The following is a 23374-nucleotide window of genomic DNA, read 5'->3' as shown; positions in this document are numbered from 1 at the left end:
TTTGCACAACTCTTCAGGCAATCTGCGTTAAGACCTGGTGTCGTCATTCTTTCCTCTTTATTTATTCTTTTGGCTAATTCATCTACTATTGTTAATTATTTCAGTTAGCCCTATATATTAGGTTGGTGCAAAAGTAATTGCGGTTTAAAAGGTTAAACATAGTTGCACAAAACCGCAATTACTTTTGCACCAACCTAATAACTCCCAATAAACTAAACCAGGTGAGCGTTCATATGATCTGTCTCTTAAAATGGATAGATGACCACAACTCTTAAATTATCTCCTGGAATCTGTTCTACTACAATAAAGTTGAACACCTAAGAAATAGAGGCTGCCCAATTTCTAACAGCTTTTCTAACTTTTCTAACAGCATAAACTACATTCACCAAATCTTTCCAGGCTTCGATCCACTTTGGCAATCACATACATCATTTATTAGCTACTTTGTGGAACAAATCCACCTGCAAATCCTGCCACTCATTTGAAAGGTTAAATGTTGAGACCCACATGTTCAAGTCAAGTCTTCCGCCAAGATCCAATTATACACAATGAGACGTTGGTAGAGATGATCAGAATTCTGCCAAAGGTTACAAGTGTTTAGGACTTACCAGCCAATCTCCTTAATCTCTTGTTTCAATGTTAACAATCCCTAGAGCAATTACCCACCTTGGAAAATTTAGATGAAGAAAACACTTATGTGTATCAAATCCATTCAGCAATAAAAGTCTAGGAAGATGGAGTGTTTTCTAGTTAAAGCTAAATAAACTGGAGCAGTACATTGAAATAAGGCCTAGAGGAAAAGAAAGACTGCTGGATCCCTTGTGGAAAGGAGTAACTCCATCCCTGAGTTCTCACTCGAGGAAGCCATTTTTTTTGGCATCAGGCTCACTTTTGATCCATTAGCCTTCATCCGTTTCAAGGGCTCATGACATCATCTGTGCATGCTCACAGTACTAACGGTTTCTTTTTGTAGAACACTCAGCCATGTAGAGTCATTTATCAAAAGCAGCTGGCTTCTATCTACACCCTGATTTAGTCTGCACTGTGCCTAAGAGCTCTGCAATCACTACGGAGACTGACTTATTAAATTTCTGCTGAAATCTCTGCTGGGATGAGTGATGGATAGCCAAAGCTTTCCCCCTTGGCCCATTTTGCCCAGTAGCCCCTCCTGCTAAAACAGTAACTCTTTCTGTTCGGCTCAACTGTTCCCAAAAGTTTGTAACCATCTTAACAGGACAAAGAGTATTATGATCACACAAACACAAGGTATGGCCTTCAGTGCCAACCCTAGCTGGAAGGCCACCTGCAGCTGTGGGCATAGGTAACATGATAGCTGCAATTTCCAGGCTATGGTAGAACTTGTAAGACTGATACCCAGCTGATATAAAGTAGTACAGTCATCATACTGGTTGCCAAAATATCGAAATACTTTTATATTTCTTGGTAAGTAGCTACTGCACCAAGTTCCCACTGCCCTCCCATGTCCCCAGTACCCCAGCTACACTGGCCCCTCTCTGGATCTTTGATCTTCCCACCATCCAGTAACTAAAGTGGTAAATCTAGTCCAATACTCTGCTCCAGCATTAAAGCTAGCATCCATTCTGATCTATCTTGACCCATCTGTGCCTGAGCTATAATCATTTGAACAGCACCCCTAAGAACAGGTACTTAGAAGCAGTGGCCATAAAATTGTGGGGCTCTGAAGAATATTGAGAGCAATTGAAACGACCACTCTAGAATAGATTCACTCTCCTTCTAAACATGTGTTGTTAATTTCTCTTGTCACTTAGCTGAACACCAGGGACTCTTTCCGCTGCTGTTATTTTGGCCCAGCCCTTATTTCGATGGTGCCTATTGTGATTTCAATTAGGATCTCAAGGCAGTTTGTATGTTAACCATTCTTTGAATATAGTTAAATAAGAACAAAGCCCTCTCTGAATTGATGTATTAACTTAAAATAAAATAAAAACTGCCAACAAAAATTTCTAAGACTTCTGCTAGGAATATTGAATATGGGCAAAATAGAGCAGCAAGTAACTGAAGAGAGCAAGAATTTGAGCCTGAAAAAAAATTAAAGTAAGGTACAAGAAAAATCTGAAAATTCTCCCCAAAACTTAGGCTACAGAAAGAAGAAATGGAGAAAGCCGAGGTGTACTGGCCTGCACTAAGGAAGCAAGGCTGGAAGAGGGAGATTAGTTGGGGACAATTGCTATAGGGAGATGGCATGAAGATGGCAAGAATTGGACGAATTCAAGAAGATTTGGAGGTAGAATTGACAGAACCAACTGATGGGCACTTTGTAGGAACTGAGTGGGAATTGCTTTACTGAGCCCTCCCTGCGCACTGGACACTGTACTAAAAAAGCATTTGCATGCACTATCACATTTAGTTTCCATAACTACAGTATCCCCATATTAAAGATGAGAACACTTTAGCACAGACAGGTAATTTACCCACGGTCAGTGGGGTATTCAGTGGCAGATCCAGGATTAAATGCAGTTTGTTTCCAGAGACCTCACTCCTCACCAAGATATTACACGACATAATTCTAGAAATATTAATATTCTAGGACATTCTTAAAGTGGAATTGGTATTCTCCTATTGGGAACATTGTTATTTTCTCTTGCCCTTTTCCAGAGTTTAAGCCTACAAATTTCCAGCCGAAGAAAGGATTATTCTCAATTATTCTGTAATCTTAGTCAGTTATACCACCAAATAGAAGTAATCTTTTAATCTGCGTTCTTAAAACAGCGATGTATTTTCTTAGCAGCTAAACTCCACGCTCACCTCAGTTTTCATTCTCCACATGCCCTCCAGACCAGTATTAACACAGTCTTTACTGTCTTATATTATGTTTCCTCCTCAGAAGGACACCTAGTGAATGACTTACCTGCCACTGTCAACTGCAATGCCAGACAAGCGGAAGTGGCTGGGATTTTTTTGACATCTAGTAAGCAGCTGAGCAGTTCATGATTTGTCCAAAGCCAGGTCTGTGCTGGCCAAACACTAGGAAGGTGTGTTCATATCCTCTCTAACTCAAGCCATGGACTAGCAAGGGCTGCATTTCAGAGCTCAGATCACCAGAACTCTGAAAGAAAGGCCTCATGAGCCCAAACCTAGTGAGGAATCCGAACCCTGGAGGAAGATGAAAAAGCGTGAAACTGGGTTCTCCTCATCGAACCCAGACTGAGATGGTTAATTCACACCCTCACACTGAAAGTGATCAAGCAAAACTGAGCTGAACTCAGATAGAAAACGATCGCAAGAAAACCACTGAATTCTTTATCCTCAGTTTCTTGCAGTAATTGACAAGTGTCCCTATGACTGAGGACTAGCTCCTTTTCACTGAGTAGGGAATAACATCCTCTCGTTTGTTACACTACTTTTATCCAGGGGAGACTTAATCATAATCTCCAGGTCGTACCATGACCTAGAAGCGATTTCTTATCCAATCAGCTATCAGGTCACAAGAACATCTCACAAATCCTTGCTCATATCGCGTTTTGAGCACAACTAAATGTAACAGAGTTTTGCACTGCTGCAAAATTTACTTGTTTTCCATATTTAGTAATCTCAAGAGATATTTAACAAGAATTGTGTAGCCTGAGGCTTCTATAATTTTGGAATATATCATCTACGTTTTCTCTTCCCAGCAAAATAAATTACCAATTGGCAATCATATCTATAAAACTAAACTATTTACAAATGCTATTCCCCTGAAATACTCAAGTCTATCAAATAAGTTCTACTCATGAAAGACATGAAATGATCAACTTTTTCTAAACGCTTTTCTTCCTTCTCTTCTCTATCAAATTTCAATTTGCAATCCCAAGATTTAATTTCATTTAGTTGTGGTATTTATATTTTACTAAATGAATCCAGAACCCTATAGGTAAAAGATATGTTTAAATATATATACCAACATAAATAATTCCACAACCACTTGATTCTTACTAATCCCCTTTCTTCTGTCCCCTTTATTCCCACACAACAATTCCTTCACAAATCTCTCAACTTAATCTTCAAGTCTTCAATTTACAGGAAAGTTGATCATTTCTAACAATGAAGTATCCCTAAATATGTACAAAGCAATAGCTTTTTCAAAAGAAAATACCACAAAAAAGTCACACACTGTGTAAGTAATTAAAGAATCAAAACGAGAACTTGCATCCTCACCTTCCCTAATCTACCTCAAGAAAAGGGAATGATCTGAGTCTCTAAGATGACCTTTCTAATCGGTGCAAGAAGAGTCTCCCACGTGGATGTCTTGGTCACCAATCATTTCAGCACAGATGTATTCATTATTCCAAAATGACTTGCGCACCTACTCTATGCACTAGTGAGGCTTCCTTCTTAAGATGGAGATAATGAGTGAACATGATTATCTTACGAAGATCAGGTTTGCGAGGAAAGTGCTGTGTCCCGCCCAGAAGAAGTGCCACGTGAAACCTAACAATGAAAGACAACATTGACAACAATGGTGAACAATAGCGATGCAAGGATAAATATTGTTTTATTAACCTCGATTTGCTCACAATCCAGCAGCGCAGACCGATAGGTGACTATAACAGGAGTACAAGTGGCACCATAAATACAGAAACAATGTATACCGGATTTTCCAGGATAACCCAGATTTCAAATATTCTGCCTCATGGACAGACTTGGAGTTCAATACATGTCTTATTATCTTATTCACAAAATATGGTTTCTATAGCTTTAATAAAAAAATAAAACCGCAATTGAAACAAGAGAACATTTAAGAGGGATTAGAAACTCTAGCTTTTAACTAATATTTAGTTTCATTGAAGAGCCTTACGCCCATGAAACCATTTCAAAAGCAAGATAAAATAGCATATAACCATGCTTAGACTAGACAATAAGTGCTGAAAGGAGTACAAGAATTCAGAGGAACTTGAAGGAGAAATTGGACTTTATGGAGAAACTTAGACTTGAGTTCAAACTTAAAAATGGATAGGAATTTCCTAGCAAGAGACAAGATCACAGAGAAGAGGGTGAGCATCATTATTCTGAAGAGAATAGTAAGGTACACATCTCACTTCAGATTCTAAAATTGTTCCCTCAATGATGAAAAAGCAAATACGCTGCGTATAGCGAGGGGAAACACCTGTCGTGTGGAGACAGTGATCAGGAACAATGTCTTCAGATAATATGTTTGCTAAAGAAGCTTGAGAAAAGGAATTCACTGCCTGCTGAGCAGCTTAGTGGAAACCGAAGGTATAAAAACATTTTATTTAGCTGCAAATCCCCTTGCATTTATTTAGAACTTTTACCTTGGCAAAGTCCTTGCTGCATGGTCTCCCCTGCGTCTCACATGTGACTGCAGCTCGTGACTGGGTATCCGGCAAGCTCCTTTTCTGGCTCTGGACTCTGTCTGCAAGTCAGTGTGCACGGTTCTAAAACAGTAAGTAGGTAATCCACGCCTCCACTTGACTGAATCTGAAGCACTGATAATGGAACTGGGCCCCTAGGAAATGTAAACTCTGCCTTGATTCAGGAAAGACATTTGGCTAATGTTATATAATCACTGATTAATTGATTGGTTTCCTTAAGTTTTGGATCTGATTTGAGGCCATGTGGGAGCTCGAAAAGAGTTCCCACATCATGGATTCCCTCATGTCATGAGTAGTAGGTATGAAGCTGTGTTCCAGAAGCAAAGCATTAGGGGATTTTTATTATCCAATAATATGAAACAGTAAAAGCTGTCTTTTGATTATGAAAATAGATGTACTATAAATATTTGCAGCTCTCCAGGAACATATCTCCCCATTCCCACTTTTTGGAAAAATAGAATGTTCCCTTCTACCAGGGTTAGGAAATGTTTGGAAATGATGCATGTCAAGCAAATTTATAGCATCCCCAACTGCTCTTTAGTATCTTAGTCTCTAGTAGCTACTCTTGGCAAACCAAGAAGTCTGGCTTTAAATGAAGTTTACAGCACCACATACACCCAACAGAGCCCTCCATGACCGAAAGACTGTGCCTTTTCCCATCTGGCAGAGATTAACATCTTGTATTTAAAGAACATCTCGACTCTGTTCTCTCCAAGTACATTTATAGTTAAGGCATTGACTCTTTGTAAATCCTTCCAATTCCTTCATTACCGCTTTTCAAGAAGGTAACTTAAATACTTATAGGCTAAATGATTTGTCCCAAATCAGCTGTGGAGCCAAGATTTGATTAAAATAGTCATTGTTGGGAGCCACAGTAAGGAGCTCCTAGAATTTAGAAAGTTGGGAAACAGCCTCCTTAGAGAATGAAGTCAATAAGAATCAAAACACACAGAGTTTAAATAGCTATGGAAGCAGACGCCCTATAAAGAGCTTACAAGTATATTGTACTTAAAAGTGGGGAAATCAGCAAATATCTTCAGGAAGATAGCTGAAATATATTTGCTAGACAAGAAAACTCACTGAGAGTTACTTAGCATGGGACAAGGATGGTTGGTGAAAAGTTTTTAAGGACTATGCAGTGGTGAAAATTTCTTCATGTTTATCGCGCTCTCTTGAAGGAGAAACAACCCTAATTTGAAGAAACCATCCCTCAAAAATTCCCACTCTTATTTGCTATCATTCTGTGTTGACCAAGAGACATTTAGACCTCTAGCTTAGGTTCCTGCATGGAGGCATTCACTATGTATGACTGCAAAGAATTATCCTGACAGATGCTGTTCTACTATAATTTAAGACGTAGGAATTCTGGTTTGCACCTCAAGGCCTTGTGAGTTTCATTAGCAAGATCGTCTCTTGAGGGTTGGTCATCTCTGCATAATTAACAAAATTACGTTTCTGGACCTGTGAAGCTGAGGCCCAGTTCACCGTATGTGATGCCCTCTCCAAGGTACTGATTCCCAAGGGGCCCTGCCCATGGCTGCCAGGCAGCCTCTCTCTGGATCTGTTCTTAACTGTGTATCTCTGATCCTATGCTCTAGATCAGTGTGTCTTCAAACGTTAAAGTGCTTCTAACCTGGGAATTCTCTTAAAGTGTAAATCTCTACAGATGCTTAACAAGCCAACCAGATGCACTAATTTTTTGTTGCACAGAATCTAAAATGCTTCATTTCCTTATCTGTGAAATAGAGGAATTCAGTGAGCTCTTGATGATAAGTAGGTTTGTTCTCTTGAACCGTTTATGAGGGATTGCTGTGGTAGTACTATGTTGGGGAACGGTCTGAAGCTGTCTCAGGAAAGAGTGATTGATTAGTAATGTCTGCCATGTGTTTAGAATGGAAAAAACATGGCAGACATGTCATATGTGAAAAATCTTATATAGATAATCTCTCAACTTCCTAACTTTCCATGATTCTTGGAATTCATAACAGTATTTTAGACATCTTGGGAAAGGGAAAATTTTCTTTAAATAATGAAAACAGCCATCTAGAATCCCAATATTCAACATTCGTGAGTGTGTTTGTATATGTGTATAACAGAAACAGCTGTTAAGCCCAGACTTTTGAAAGTTCAGATTTCTCTTGGGAATTTCAAAAAATAACACATACCTCTGACTCACTGCCTCGCCAGAGTGGTACTACAGCTTTGCCTGTGTAATCAGGAGTGAAAGGGTTGTGTCTATCACACTGCCAGAGTTTCCAAGAGCTGCTTGTAAAACTAGTTAGTTAAATTTTAATGAGACGTAGAAAAGATCCGCATAAAACAGAGGAAGTTGTGAATAAGTGGAAAGAAGTTGCTCTTTCCTTTTTGAACTCCTCTTGTCCTTATTCAATTCAATTTAATACATAGTAAGATCCAGTAGAAACAGTCACCTCAATGTCTAATGTTAAAATTATATCTGTTTGATAGACTGTTATGTAGCCATTAAAATTGTTTATGAAAAATCTGGAATACTGTAACAGAGAGGAAAGCTGTAGTCAGAGAGGAAAACAGTAACAATGTGGAATACTCATGTTCTAATGTAAGAGAAAAATGAGATGGATTTTTCACACCTATTAAAATATATGCATGGGGAGTGAGGGAAATGAGTACAAATGCCTAAAAAATTAACTTGTTTTTAAATTAACATGATACAATGTTTCTTGATTTTCCAAGTTTGTTACAATAAGCATATGTCTATATTGCTTTAAAATGAAATAAATTACAAAGAAACACTTACTATGTTTGATTTAAATGAAATGTTTACTGTATTAGGTATAGAAGTAATTTTACAATATTAAGGCTAACTGGAAGTGTAGATCCACCTATAATGTTATCACTGGAGACATGACCATTTTACTTTTAGTTTATTGTCATAAATATATTTTGCAGTTTGAAATTAAGAAGTGACTACACCTTCTAAGGGGAAACGTGTCTGTGGCTGAAGTGTTAGGCTGCAAAACTCAAAGGAAGCTAGCAGTGTTTGTAATTAAGAAAAGAGCTATGTTAATTCAAAATTCATCTTCATATAAGTTCAGGACTTCAAAAAATAGATCAAGGAACATAATTATAGCCAGAAGACTATGGTCCCTTCTGATTGGGAATAAAAGAATTGATGCAAGGGATTCAAACTAGTGTAGTTCCATAAATGATTATTATATCTTTTTTTTTCAGTTTTAGGGAAGCTGCATGGAACAGAAAGCCAGCTTTTCCTATGTGTGAAAAGATATCATAATAATAAGGATACTATTAATAACAATGACCAAACATTTTTCTATTTTACAAAGCACTTCAGTGAATTTTAACTTATTCTTTTCAACAACCCTGGAAGGTAGATACATTTATGCAACAACCCACTTTACAGATTCACATACTGAGTCTCAGAAACATTCACTGATTAGTCCAAGATCACATAGTTAGAATGAGATTCAAATCCAAGCCCCTGGAATCCAAATTCTCAAGCATTTCTATCACTGCCACTTGTAGAAAACCGAATGTTGTGAAGAAAAACTCTACCCTGCCTATCAGAATGCCAAGGAGCCTGTCATCAAGAGACTCCTGGTTAAAGCATACTGATTCTCAGAGGCACACAGGGGCTTGTCGGAATCATTTGGAAGGGTTTTTTCAAATGGTACACCACGCCCCACAGGGTTCTCTTATACCTTCCTTGAGGCATCATGTTTCCTTCTCCCAGAGAGTATCACACCTTCATTGCACGCCAGCATTACTGATGTGTGCTGATGTGTACTGATATTGTGTTCTGTCATTCATGTGTGTTGAGACAGAAAAAAGGTTTGAAAACGACTGTCTTGGTAGAGGAAAAACTCAAGGGAATGTAAAAGCTAGTGTAGCCAAGAGATATAAAGCTTTTAGAGCCCTGGACAGAGCCTGGATACATCAAGAAAGATTCCAAAATTGGGTGGCTTTTCTTTAAGAAGGGTCAAAATTCACTAGTGAGATGCAAGTTGCCAGCTCTCCTCCATTTGTGCATCAGCGCAGACCCATTCTCTATGCTTCTCTGGCCACCTGTGTCCCCAGGGTGCTGACGCTTACAGACAGCACTATCTACTAGGGGCACTGGGCTCTGGTGCCCTATAGGGTTCAGCCAGTGGAAGGCAAGAGCAGGAGATCAGAGGGAGGGAAAAGAGCGAGACTGAGGGTATTTCTCCCCTGCTTGCTCCTGTTCTGCCTCATGGTTCTGGTCAGTTACTCTCTGACTACAACTCCTGTCAGGCAGCTCTTCTTCCAAAGCCTGAGCTCTCAATGGGCCCCAGAAATACTGTTCCCTCCCTCCTCCCTTCAGTCCCAGGAAACAGCTTCTCATTGTTTCTGGTCCCTGGGTGCTTCAATATTCCCTCTTGATCCCCTTAACCCTGCCTGCAGCTATGTAAATTGTCCCTTTACTAAACTCCCTTTACAATTTCTATTGAGTATGCCCAAGAATTAATGTGCAGAGATTGGTGGAAAAATTCCTCGTTATGCCTAGTTAAGCATATTTCTTCCAATCTTGCTCAAAACTGTCTTCAAATGTTATTCTACTGTGATTAGTTGACATTAATGCATTTATATTTTACTAAAAAATACAATTTATATTTTGTAATATGTAATTTAACCTAAATAATCCCAAGGCCCCATGTGGCTGAGTCTCAGCCAGGGAGATACATTCAAAGTAAACACAAAACTGACTTTATAAACTTTGGACAATATTGTAGACATTTTGCTGCATATACAGATAATCTCTAAACGTTGGACCATATTGTAGATATTTGCTATAGATTTTTTTTAATGGGTCACCCAGGAGTTTTCTACAAGATGCCAACCAGAAAGTTTTCCAGAAATTATTTGGACCTTAGTCCTTATCCCCGAAATCCCATGCCCAGTAGAGCTGCTAAACTTTTCCTGTTCTTTCTCCTTTTGGAAGTTGCCTTACCACAATTCTGGTCTCTGTTCAGTTCTTCCCCTTCCCTATGAGCCTGCTTGTGACCAGGTGTGACCACCTGGCCAGGTGTGACCTACAGGAGTGACCCGCTCCCTGACCATCTGGATGGAAAACTCACTGTGTCACCCCATGTCACTGGATCCGCTCTCAGTCCCCTGAGAAGGAAGCATGCAGCCTTCTGGGAATTTTTCTAATTTTGTTTCTCATTCACAATTTCATGGATAACTTCTGATGAATAAAATTCTTCCTTTCACTTTAATGAGAAACATGTTATATACTCAGGTACCCTCACTTAAGGGGAAAGCCTTGCCTTTTGGACCTGGAGTCCACAGCCTAAACAACACGGAGCCACCTGAATACAAACATACAAAAAAGAAGTGAATTCTCTCCCTTAGGTAGAAGACTCCAACACTGAAGACAGCAAAAATCTCTCCAATGGAAAAACCACACTGCTGAATGGCATCAGACTCAATGTTTATAGTTTAAAGAATAGTTTGTTCACTAAGGTAAAAATCAAGATGTTTTCTTTTTCTTTCCAGAAAAAAAAAAAAAAAAGAAGCAGATGTAAACACTTTTTGAAGGGACAGAAAGACAATATGGTAAGTTTGTGACCAAATCTAGGATGAAAGAGTCAAAAAGAATATCAAAATCACTCAGGACTCTTTCTACAAGAAATCCAGACTGCAAGTTATTAAATCCTACACATTTACCTCGAAAATTCAGGTCTCTTGCACAGAATCTGGAATAATTATACAAAATTATTGGATAGACTCTAGCCAAGAATAGTCCCATCAATTTCCAGTGTCATTGCGACAGCCCAGTGCAAAAGGAAAGAAAAACTAATTGCACATGAATTGCACGTACTTTTTCTCAAGTTCTAAAGCACCTCTAACTTATATAAGATGTCCTAGCATTGCTTGCCAAAGGCAAGCGCAACAATCTAAAGTGGAGGCGTGCATGAGATGAACAGGCCGCAGGTGCCAAGCATTTGGTAATCCAGCCTGCCCAGGAACCACTCACAAAGGACCAGCTGATAAGGAAAATTGCTCTTTTTTTCATTCTGAGTCAACATAAAATTCTGGCACATCTTCCTTTGTCAATGACAGCTAGAGAATGTGTCTGAGAAAAGATGGGTCATCAATTTAGAGATCTCTAGTACTGTCTTAGTCCATTCAGGCATCTACAACAACAAAATACCACAGACTTCCTAGCTTATAAACAACAGAAATTGGAAGTCGGAGGTCAGGGTGCCAGCGTGGTTAGGTGAATACCTCTTCCTGGTCGCAGACCTTTCATCCTATCCTCATGTGGCAGAAAAGGGTAGGGATCCTTAACCTCTGTGGGATCTTTTTAGTAAGGTCACTATCATGCAGGGTCTCAGCTCCCGCTGCCTGCACAAGAATGCAGGATATGGTGAGGCCAAAAAGGAACACCAATGGAGCCATAGATAGGGGAGTCATACCACTATGTTCTCGATGGCGGCTGGTCGAGACACAAAAGCAAACATCTACCAGTACCCCAACGAGGGATCTTCCTGCACCCCAGTCTTGCTGGCAGCTGGGAGAAACACAGGAAGTAGGATCCTCAATCCGCCATCCCCACTTGCTAGCTGCAATCCACCATCTGCTTCTCTGCCAACCAACCAACCCCCTAGCGTAGCCACAGCAGTTATATTAGTGGCTAATGACTAACTGGTTACAGCTGATGGCCATCCAATCACAGTTGATGGCCATCTACTACCCAAGCCAGCACCTTTCCACGTGAGGCCAAGAGCCTGGAAACCGCTCTCTGGGACTCTGTCCCCACAGTCACTAATCCCATTCATGAGGGTTTCCCCCTCATGACCTAATCAACCCCAAAGGCCCCAGTTTCTAACACCATTACATTGGGCATTAGGATTCCAAAATGTATATTTGTTTGCGGGGGAGGGTCTGGGACACAAACAACAGACCACAGCAACTACTGTAATTCTGAATAATTCACAGAGAATTCACCTTATGAGCAAGTAGCTGGACCCAGAGATCAACCCCAATGACTCACTGAACTAAAAATCTCCAGCAAATAGCACAGAGGAGGCCACCTAAGGCCCACATCTTCAACAACTATAATACTTCTCATGTAGGAGGACCCTATAAATGGGAACGTCGTGCCCTTTTCAATTTCCCAGGGCTTAGAGGGAAGAGTGCAGGCAAAGGGTAATATTAAAAGTAATTGGGATGGGGGAGAGATCCGAGATGTTGGAGTGGTCAAACACTGTGCCTACATGCGGGGACAGAGTCCCAGAGAGCAGTTTCCAGGCTCTTGGCCACACGTGGAAAGGTGCTGACTCAGGTAGTAGCTGGCCATCAGCTGTGGCTAATTGACCATCAGCTGTAACCAGTTAGCCAATTAGCCACTGATATAACTGTTGTGGTTGCGTTGGTTGGTCAGTTGGTCGGTTGGCAGGCAGAGAAGCGGACAGCAGGTTGCAGGTCGTGTGGATCCTGCCTCCAGTAAGACTATAGTGCCTCCAGTGAAACTATAGTGGTATGACTGCCCTGACTATGGCTCCGTGGGTGTTCCTTTTTGGCCTAGCCATATCCTGCATTCTTATGTGGGGAGCGGGACTAGAGACCCTGTAGGCCACCTCACAAGACAAATGGTGCAGCGAGCAGGGTTCCCACATGACAAATGGCACAGCAAGCAGGATCCCCCGTACAACACTGCGTCCTTCTGTCAGCACATTAAAATTACACCTAAATTACAGAATAATCATCTGAAGTCTAGCTGAAAAATTCTCTAACTGAAAATATGTTGACACTGGTAAAAGAGGCAAAGACGGGGAACGGGGCCCAAATCTCCATGGGGCAGTTGAGAATCAGGAGGGATATCTCAGACAAGGAAATTCCCCCAAAGGAATAAGGCCCCCCAGCCTGAAGTAGTGATGCCAGGAAGAAGAGCCCCCACAACATCTAGCTGTGAAAACCAGTGGGGATTCCAACCATCTGGGTGAAATGGAAGGCTGCAGGAAACCCACATGTCCTCTTAAATGGCCCGTGCACAGACTCACTCACTCGCAGGCACTCACCTTGGGCTCTGGTGGAGAGATGGTGACTCAGGGGGTGTCAAAGGCATAAGGGGGCAGACTGAGGTGTGTGGCTGTGAGGCAAGGGCTAGAGAATAGTCACCATTTTCCCTACGTGGGGTCCTTTCCTCCTGTGCAGCCAGCAGGCAGGTGCAATCTTTCCTGTGTTGAGCCCTTCCCCACTCAGCCAAATCTGAATCTGATTGGTCTGGTGAGGTCCGCTGGGACCTCACCCCACCCAACTCCCTCAACACCAGAGGCACTTTCTGTGCAAACAGCCAGCCCCCCTCGATTTGCATTTTTTCTTGGAAAACTATGGGACTCCACATACCCCAGGTGGGTGGCAACTGGCTTCAGTGTGCTCTGAGACTTTTGCTGAGTAGCTCCAGGCTCAGCACTGGCACCAAACCAGAATTTGTATTAACCTGGTGACCACAATTCTTCCTACTATGGTGATTCCCTGAGACGCTGCCTCACCCAACTCAAGCACCGCACAAGGCGGTTTAGCGCAGACAGTGAACAACTGCAGATTGCTTTGTAGCTCATCCTGGATAGCCCCCAGCTGGTCACAAGCAGTAGGTGACTTGGGCCTACACCGGGGACCCTCCCAGAGGCCCCAGAAACAACATACCTGGAGGTTGGCTTTAGACCACAGCAGAGCACCGCCTAATTAACCCCACAAGTAGCACACACAAAGGGTGGTCTCAACAGGGACAAGAACCCACTGGGGTGAATCCTCCTCAGTGGAATAAGCCCACTGCATAGCAGCCCATAAGCTGTAGATATGGCCAAACCCCACAGCCAATCAGCGTGAGGGGCAATCCCACCAAGTAACATGCCAACAGCCATCAAGTTTCAACTATAACACAATCGACACAAAGGACACTCCTGGAGTACCCAGAGCAGGTGACCTGGAAGACTGTGCCAGGGCCCCACAGGACACCTACTACATAAGGCCACCTGGCCAAGACAGGGAGACATAGCAGATCTACATAACATAGAAACAAATACAGAGAGGCAGCCAAAATGAGGAAACAAAGAAATGCATCACAAATGAAAGAACAGGAGAAAACTCCAGAAAAAGAACTAAACGAAATAGAGGCAAGCAACCTATCAGAGACAGAGTTCAAAACAATGGTTATAAGGATGCTCAAGGAACTTAGTGAGAACTTCAACAAAGAGATAGCAAGCATAAAAAAGGACATAGAAACCATAAAAAAGAACCAGTCAGAAGTGAAGAATACAATGACTGAAATGAAGAATGCACTAGAAGGAATCACAAGCAGACCTGATGAAGTAGAGGATCGAATCAGTGATTTGGAAGACGAGGTACCAGAAAACACCCAATCAAAAGAGCAAAAAGAAAAAAGAATCCAAAAAAGGATAGTTTAAGAGACCTCTGGGACAACATCAAGCATCACAATATTCTCATGATAGGGGTACAAGAAGGAGAAGAGAGAAAGCAAGAGATTGAGAACCTATTTGAAGAAATAATGACTGAAAACTTTCCTAACCTGGTGAAGGAAATTGACTTACAAATCTAGGAACTGCAGAGAGTCCCAAACAAGATGAACCCAAAGAGGCTTACACCAAGACACATTATAATTAGAATGGCAAAGGTTAAAGACAAAGAGAGAATCCTAAAAGTAGCAAGAGGAAGGCAATTAATAACTTATAAGGGACCTGCCATAAGACTGTCAGCTGATTTCTCAACAGAAACTTTGCAGGCCAGAAGGGATTGGCACAAAATATACAATGTGATGTAAAGCAAGGACATATTAATACAACCAAGACTACTCTACCCAGCAAGGCTATCATTTAAAATCAAAGAATAGATAAAGAACTTCCCAGACAAGAAAAAGCTAAAGGAGTTCATCAGCACCAAATCAGTATTACAAAGAATGTTAGAGGGACTTCTTTAAGATGGAAAAAAACTCAAAATTATGCATAATAAAATGGCAATAGCTATATATCTATCAACAATTACTTTCAATGTAAATTAAATGCTCCAATCAAAAGACATAGGAGGGCTGAATGGATAAGAAAACAAAACCCTTACATATGTTGCCTCCAAGAGACTCACTTTAGATTGACAGACACACACAGACAGAAAGTAAAGGGATGGAAAAACATATTTCATGAAAATGGAAACAAAATAAAAACAAAAAAAATCTGGGGTAGCAATACTCACATCAGACAAAATAGACTTTAAAACAGAGGCTATAAGAAGAGACAAAGAAGGACCCATTAATCCCACTTGTGGGCATTTATCCTAAGAAACCCTAAATGCTATTTCAAGGAGACATATGCATCCATATGTTCATTGCAGCATTATTTACAACGGCCAAGATGTGGAGGCAGCCTGGGTGTCCGTTGATGGAAGAATGGACAAAGAGGAAGTGTACCTCTATACAATGGAATATTGCTCAGCCATGGAAGGGAATGGGTTCTGGCCATCTGTGGTAGCATGATCTGTGGCAGCGTGGATGGTGGAGAGTATTGTGCTGAGTGAAGTGTCAGACAGAGAAAGACAGATGCAATGTGATTTTGCTTACATGTGGAACCTAAAGAACAAAATTTACAAACAAAACAGAAACGAATTCATAGATACAGAAAACATCTCGATGGCTGCCAGATAGGAGGGGGTTTGGGGTTGTGGGTGTAAAAAGGGGAAGGGATTAAGAAGTACAAATTGGTTGTTACAAAGTAGTAATAGGGATGTAGGTTATAGCATAAGGAATATAGTCAATAATATTGTAATAACAATGTATGGTGTCAGATGGGTCCTAGATTTGTTGGGGTGATAGATGGGAGGTGGTTGGGGGACAAGGTGGAAAAGGTGAGGGGATTAAGTATAAATTGGTAGTTACAAAATAGTCGTGGGGATATAAAGTAAAGCATAGGGAATATGGTCAACGATATGGTAATAACTATGTATACTGCCAGATGGGTACTAGACTAATCAGTATATTATACGAATGTCTAACCACATGCTGTACACCTAAAATTAATATAAAATAATATTGAATGTCAACTGTAATTGATAAACTAAAGAATGAGTAGGGGGAAGGTAAAGGGAAATAAGAGGTCCAAATTTCCAGGTATGAAATACATAAGTCATGGCGATGTAGTGTACAGCATGGGGATATACTCAATAATATTGTGATAGCGTGGTACGGTGTCAGATGGTTGCTGGACTTATCATGGTGATCACTTCTTTAGGTGTATAAATGTTAAATAACCCCTGAAACTAATATAGTATTGTATGTTAGCAATATTTTTAATAAACATTTTTCTTTAAAAATCAGCGTCCTAAAATTTAAGAACTGGAAGGGACCAGAGAGTCTACTGCCTACACATCAATAAACTCCCTTTATAGCAATTCTAAAAAAAAAAGTGATGGGGGTGGGATTGACGAACCCAGATGATTAACAATAAGATTTCCTGTCAGACTAAGGGAGGGGTCTCTATCACAGATCACACTCACCTTCCTACTGGGAAATCCAGGAAAACACGTAAGTAGAGCAGGGCTGAGGTGTCCTTCAAAATGGGCCTTTGAGTGGTTCTCTAGTTACAACCTCCCATATGCAGGACAGCCCAGTGGCAGGGAGAGTGGGATGAATGTTTAGGTGCCTGGTCTCTGGTCTCAGAAAAATCTCAGGCTTGAATCCCAGCTCCCTCACTTACATTTCTTCCTTACCCTCCCCAGCCTCAGTTGTCTCATCTGCAAAATGGGGTTGCTGTGAGGATTAAATGAAATAACTCATGTAGAGTGGTTAGCACAGTGCACGGCATATAATAAGCACTCACTAAATTGGTGGCTCTGGTATCATAACCCACACATTCACTTACACTTTTCTCTCTCCGTTTTCATGTTTGAAAATTGCTCTCCAGAAACCTTTCTTAGGCTCTAACAGAGTTACACTCAGAGAATCCTATCCTTTCTTCTCTGGAGCTAGTTCACTATTGATGTTGGCTACGAAAGCAATGATTTGACACTCTCCCCCACTTTCTCCTCCAAACCACCTCCCCTTATGCCTCACATGACAAGCCAAAGTCAGACCCAGCTGGAAAACTAGGTAAAATGTAAAAATCCATGAAGTCAGCTGTTTTCAATTATAAACATAATACAATAATCATACCCACAAACTCCTTCGTAGGGAGCAATGAACTGAAGGGGAAAATTGCATGTAAAAGTATTACAACATGCAACAATTAGAACGAACTGGTATGCTCTACTTTTACAAAAAAGGGAAAAAAAAGAAGGGGGAAATATACACCCCAGCCATGAGAGTCGTGGCACAACCAAACCAGCATTAGCTGGAATGGAATTCTGATAGACCAGTGCATGGCTTGTTTGGAAAACTGAGCACCATTCTGTAAATCAGGACCAGCTGGAAGATTCGATCTAAAACAGATCTGGCCATGGAAAGGGAAAAATCTTAAACTGCCTTAAACTGGCTTTGTCAGCCTGGCCTTGGACACGCAGAAGACAAAGGGTGGACCTTTCAGTTTCAGCCTTTTTAAAATTTATTAGTTATTTTTTATTTTTCTAACTAGGTTAACTTTTCTGGGGCCTAAATCCCGGAACTCAGCACAAAATATAAAGCTTGTGGTCCTGGTTTCCCTTGCTTTTCAATTAGTTTCGTACTGCCAGGAAGTGGTGTCGCTCACCTAGGAGCTCAGCTTTGTCACCAGGAGAACGTGGGGTTGAATCCTGGCTGTGCCATGTGGCCCTGGTTGGCATATTTCACTTTTCTGTTTCTAAGCTTCCTTATCTCTAAGCATAGTGATGTTGTGAAGATTTAATGACTTAATGCTCATAAAACAGTTCTTGGCACTAGTAAGCACTTAATAAATGTGACCTATTATTATTTCAATTCTCTACTCTTATTGGCCTCATTATTTATAAGTTTATTATTATTGTTATTATTATTATTATTAATAAAGAACTACAGGAAAAATACAATATTTGAGAGCTGGCCTCATCCAAAACTTCAGGGCCTTGAACCTGAACATGGTCTCCCCACACAGAAAGAGCACCCGTTTGTAATTAACGACCCTCCAAATGCCTCCGCAAATCCAGTATTTGTACTACAAAGGCCACAAAGAGGGCCGAGGTCAATGGTTTTGGGGAATGAAAAGTTTCCTCGCGTTCTCTGGAGTGCTGGCCAACTTTGTTTCAGAGATTTCTCCTCGCCCTCTGAACTTGGGCATGTTTTTAGACATTGTTCTATTCTAAAGTATCAGGGTGTGTGTGTGTTTTTTCATACCATACTGCAAATGGTAAAAATTTATTCACAGCCAAATTATAATCAGAAGCAACCAGTAGAAATTCAAGGATGTGCTCACAGCCAAATTGCTTCATTTCCACTTCTTATTTTTTGATGTAAAATTACCAGCACTCTTGGGATTTATGGAAGCAGTCAGCAAAATATGTAATAAACACCCACTTCAAAGAGGCCCCAGAGAGCCTGACTGCAAAATTTCTCACTCTGATAATCCTCTCCATGCCAGTTCTGAATAATCGTGGAGCCACTCTGACATATAAATTATTTTCCATTCTCCCAAAAGCTCAGATGGTGGGCTAGTATGGAGATATGCCTAGAATGTTTCACACAGAGCCCGTGTCAATTATTTTGAGGCTCTGGATAAATGCAACAACTAATTGATAAGCTTACACAAAGCACTGCGGTGGGAAGGCTACAAAACAACCAAAATGAGACAATTGACTTCGAGAAACTTGCACTCCAATGTGAAAAATAATCATCTCTTCCTATACAACCATTTAAGCAAATTGCTAAACATACAAGGTTTGCTCTATGCTGGTTCTTAAACTTATTCTCCTACCTGTTTATGACCTCTTCTTCCTTTGGCCACCTTCTTGTGGTCTTTGGTCTCTGTACTCTCTACCTTGTATCAAAGACTCTGCTTCTTGTTCCTCCATTGTTCAGGCTTTACCAAGATTCCAGAAGGGTCTAGAATCACAGAAAGCAAAATCTCAAGTACTGTGTATGAGAAAAGCTGACCAGGAGATTCCCACATGCCTCTCAACTCCGTGAGGAGCTCTTCTTCAGATTAGGAGTCCTGGTCTTGTCTACATTTGTGCCTTTGGAAAGTGGGCTGAGCTATGGACAGGAAGGAAGAAGGGAAGGAAGTAGGAAAGATGATCCTGTCACCATCAGGACCTCAGGGTCTCCGAAGAGACTCCAGTTGAGAGGAGATGCACAGAGATGGTAGGAAGGGGAAAGAAGCAGCACCTGTAACCATTCCAGGGCATAAGTGCTGAGCAAAGATCTCCCTTTGCCAAGCAGAGGGGTTCTCTGGTCACCAAGTCCTGCCTACCACTTTTTCCAGCCTATAGTGACCAATGTTACGCTCAAATGAACCCACCCAACCACTGATGCTATGTGCTGCCCTACCTGCTGATGCTTTCCTAACAAGGTATACCATTTTCCTCTCATAGAAATTCATGAGCCAGTGAGCATCTACAAAGATCCAGAAACCACAGTCAACACAAGGGATCTTCTAGGTAAGGCAGCTACTGCAATGGCAACTTGAAGTAGCTGGGATGGTGGTGGGAGCTATGGACCATCTAAAGATACATCTTGGAGGCTGGTCAGTAGGACTTGCAATTGGATTGGATGTGAGGAATAACATCCTGAAGACATCAAGAATGTCTGTCAGGTTCCTGCAGTTTGACAGGTGGGTGAGTGTCATGGCCATTGACTAAAGTAGAAAAGAACGAGGAAGGACCAGTTAAAACATATTAAATTGGGGAAACTTATCAGGGATCCAAGTGGTCATGTCAGTTTGGTAACTAGATATATGGTTCTGGGTCTCAGGAGAGGAATCTTTCCTCAAATCGGTCTTCCCAGTTACTGCCCAGATAAGGTGAGAGTGGGGTCAGTCAGGGCCTGACCATCACTGCGTCCTCTGAGAATAGGAACCATAACGAAATATCAGCACATCCACATTGAGGCATTCTGAGGCTGTAACCATGCTTCGTTTCACTTTTTATTCCCTATTTTAGTAAATATTTACTATATTCTAGGACCATGTGAGGTTCCAGGATAAGAGTGTTCAATAAAACAGACACAGTCCCTGCCCTCATGGAACTTAGATCTGATGGAAGAAAAAACATTTGGATGTTTTTATAAAAAATAAACGAGAAAGTAAAACGGAGCTTAGGTTCTGAAGTGAAACAGACCTAGAATCAAATTTTGATTCAGCTGCTCATTAGCTGTGAATCTTTGACACGTGTCTTAACCTCTCTGAGAATTTGTTTCTTCATTTGTGAATTAAATAATAATTCTTTCTTCACAGCTGTGAGAGTTAAATGAAATAATCATTTATGGTACTTAGCACAGTGTCTGGTGCATAGTCAGCATTTGACAGGTATTAGCCAATATTTCAGGTGCTATGGAAATCCTGGGAAAGTTCTGTTTGTAGAGAGAACATTTGTGAGGGCCTGGGCAGGAGGGAGCTGGACAGGTGTGGGGAGGGGCTGTGGCCGGAAGGCTAGGTTGTACGCTAAACACATTGATCGGATCGGAGTAGGAGCTGGGAGTCTCCCTCCGGTGCCCTTCCTGGCCCCATTCTCCAACTGCACTTACATGCCCAACACACACAGGGATCGGCCTTTTTTCCGGACAATTTTTTTCCAATCTGTGAAAACTCTGCACTTTAAGGAGTGATGACAGGATGTGAAAGAGGTTAAAATAGGAGCTGAAAGCATCTGCTTTGTTAAATGGACTATTGTCTTTTCACCATTCCCTCTCAACATTGACTGCTGGGAGGCAGATAGGTCATGAATAATGCCAGGATAAGTGTGGCTGGAAGGATTCAAGAGCATCCTTTGCTGCCGGGAAGCCTTTGTCTCTGGTCTCCACAGACATTGTTTTCCTAGTTCTACAGCCTGAGGGGAGAGCAGAGCTCGCTCCCCCATCCCCAACATACACACACACACACACACACACACACACACACACACACAGAGTCCCAGGCTACAGACACTAATGGCAACATGGCAACACCTCCTTTCATCACTGCCCTGACTCAGCGGTGTGGGATTACCCATCACCTCCTTCTCTTCCCCTCTGCTTTTTAGACTTCTCCAGCGATGGCCAGACAGGCCCCTCTGTCTTGAGCTCTGTCTTGAGCTCTGTCTTGTGACAAAATCAAGTCACAGAAATCATGGTCATTTCAAAGAAAGCTTGCTGTGGAGGATGAGCAGTGAGAGACTGCACCAGGCCTGGCTTATGTGAGCCAAGCTGCAGTGATCAACAGAGCAGAGCTGGTCTCACGTCTGCAGCCAGCTCCAGCCCACTTCTTTTCCTTTTTTAACCCACAGCTTTATTGAGGATTAATAAAATTTACGTTATAGACATTATGATTTGATATACATTGTGCAAGGATCCCCACCATTGAGTGAATTAACACCTCCATCATCTCACATATTTACCTTTTGTGTATGAGTAAGAACATTTAAGTTCTACTCCCTTAGAAAACCTCAAGTACGCAATAGAGTGTTCTCAACTATAGTCACCATGTTCCACATTCGATCCTCAGATCTTATTCATCTTATAACTGAAAGTTTTATCTTTACCAACTTCTCCCTATTTCCTCCACCCCACCCATAGCCCCAGCCACTACTTTCTATGAGTTCGAATTTTTTTTCCCCTAGTTGCACATATGATACCATCCAGTGTTTGTCTTTCTGTGTCTGGCTTATTTCACTTAGCGCAATGCCCTCCAGGTTCATCTACATTGTCACAAGTAACAGGATTTCTTTCTTTTTTAAGGCTGAATTAATATTTTATTATATATAGATATATCTCCAATTGTCTTTATCCACTCATCCATCAATGACTCTTAGGTTGTTTCCATGTCTTGGCAATTGTGAGTAACACTACTCTGAACCTGAGGGTGCAGCTATCTCTTTGAGATAATTTCATTTCCTTCGGACATATACCCAGAAGTGGAATTGCTAGATCAATATGGTAGTTCCGTTTTCAATTCCTTGAGGAACTACCATACTGTTTTCTATAGTGGATGTACCTCAATCCTATTTTTAACACTTGGAAGTGTGCGATTTAGAAGAGGCCTGGGTTTCAGGAAAGAAAGCTTGAACAGCACGAACACAAGAAACATCTGATATGGTAATAAAATGTGTAATTGCAAGCCATGCAAGAAAACATGCACGTAAGAATTTAGCTGCCTTGGTCACATAGTAAGAAAAAAAAAAATGTAAGGACAATTGGAAAAATCAGAGCCACGCTTTTCTGTGTCTGGAATTTTAACTCCAGGACAATAACAAAAGGCTGTTTCTATAATTCCAATTTGGCATTACTTTCTACTGGACACTGTGTTAAGACATTGTAAGTGAGAAATAAATTTTTTTTTATAACATCACATTGCTTAATGGAAAGTTCCAGTTAATTTGGGGAAAAAATATGTATAAGCCTCAGAATGACAGAGGGTTATTTTCAAGTGATGTACCCCTGACTCTCAGTTCATAGAACAGGGATATCATTGCTGCTTTAAACACAACATCTTATTAGGAACAAACACTTTCAAAAGACTTTCAAGAGAGAACTTTCTTATCATTCCTAAGTCTATCCCTAAGTAAATGCAAGTGGATCTCTATCGCAACAATATAAATAAATATCCACTTTATTTATTCTTTAAATTTCCTGGGAACTATAGGATCCACAAACTAGGAAAACAAATCAATGGGGCAATTTGATGACAGAGGTCCCGGCATTCAGATTTCTTCTGTGTACATGTTGCTGAGGAATGTTCCAGGCACAACAGAAGGGCTCCTGCTACTTGAAGAACCAAAATCTTGGCTGCGCTGGATAAAAAAAAAAAAAAGAACTGAATGCTAGGGGGAGGGGGAGGATGTGGTAAACCAGCCGCTGGACTAAGCCCCTTCAGCCACTGGGCGATGAGAACTATTCTGTAATCCCACCTTCTCTAGGC

General features: G+C 41.1%; 1 long non-coding RNA gene across 1 annotated transcript in view; it reads right to left on the bottom strand.

The window, feature by feature from the left end:
• The window catches only part of LOC148758695 (uncharacterized), a 221118-nt gene that overhangs the window by 91901 nt on the left and 105843 nt on the right, over positions 1-23374 (bottom strand). Inside the window, exon 4 of the long non-coding RNA XR_016020891.1 lies at positions 19241-19368. This is a non-coding gene — a long non-coding RNA (uncharacterized LOC148758695). The remainder of the gene's footprint in view (positions 1-19240; positions 19369-23374) is intronic.

The sequence above is a fragment of the Rhinolophus sinicus genome, chromosome 3, assembly GCF_057876585.1.
Source record: "Rhinolophus sinicus isolate RSI-liver-muscle chromosome 3, RSI-T2T, whole genome shotgun sequence".
Classification (NCBI taxonomy): Eukaryota; Metazoa; Chordata; class Mammalia; order Chiroptera; family Rhinolophidae; genus Rhinolophus; species Rhinolophus sinicus.
The sequence above is the reverse complement of the archived record's forward strand: the minus strand, read 5'-3'. Positions and strand labels throughout refer to the sequence as shown.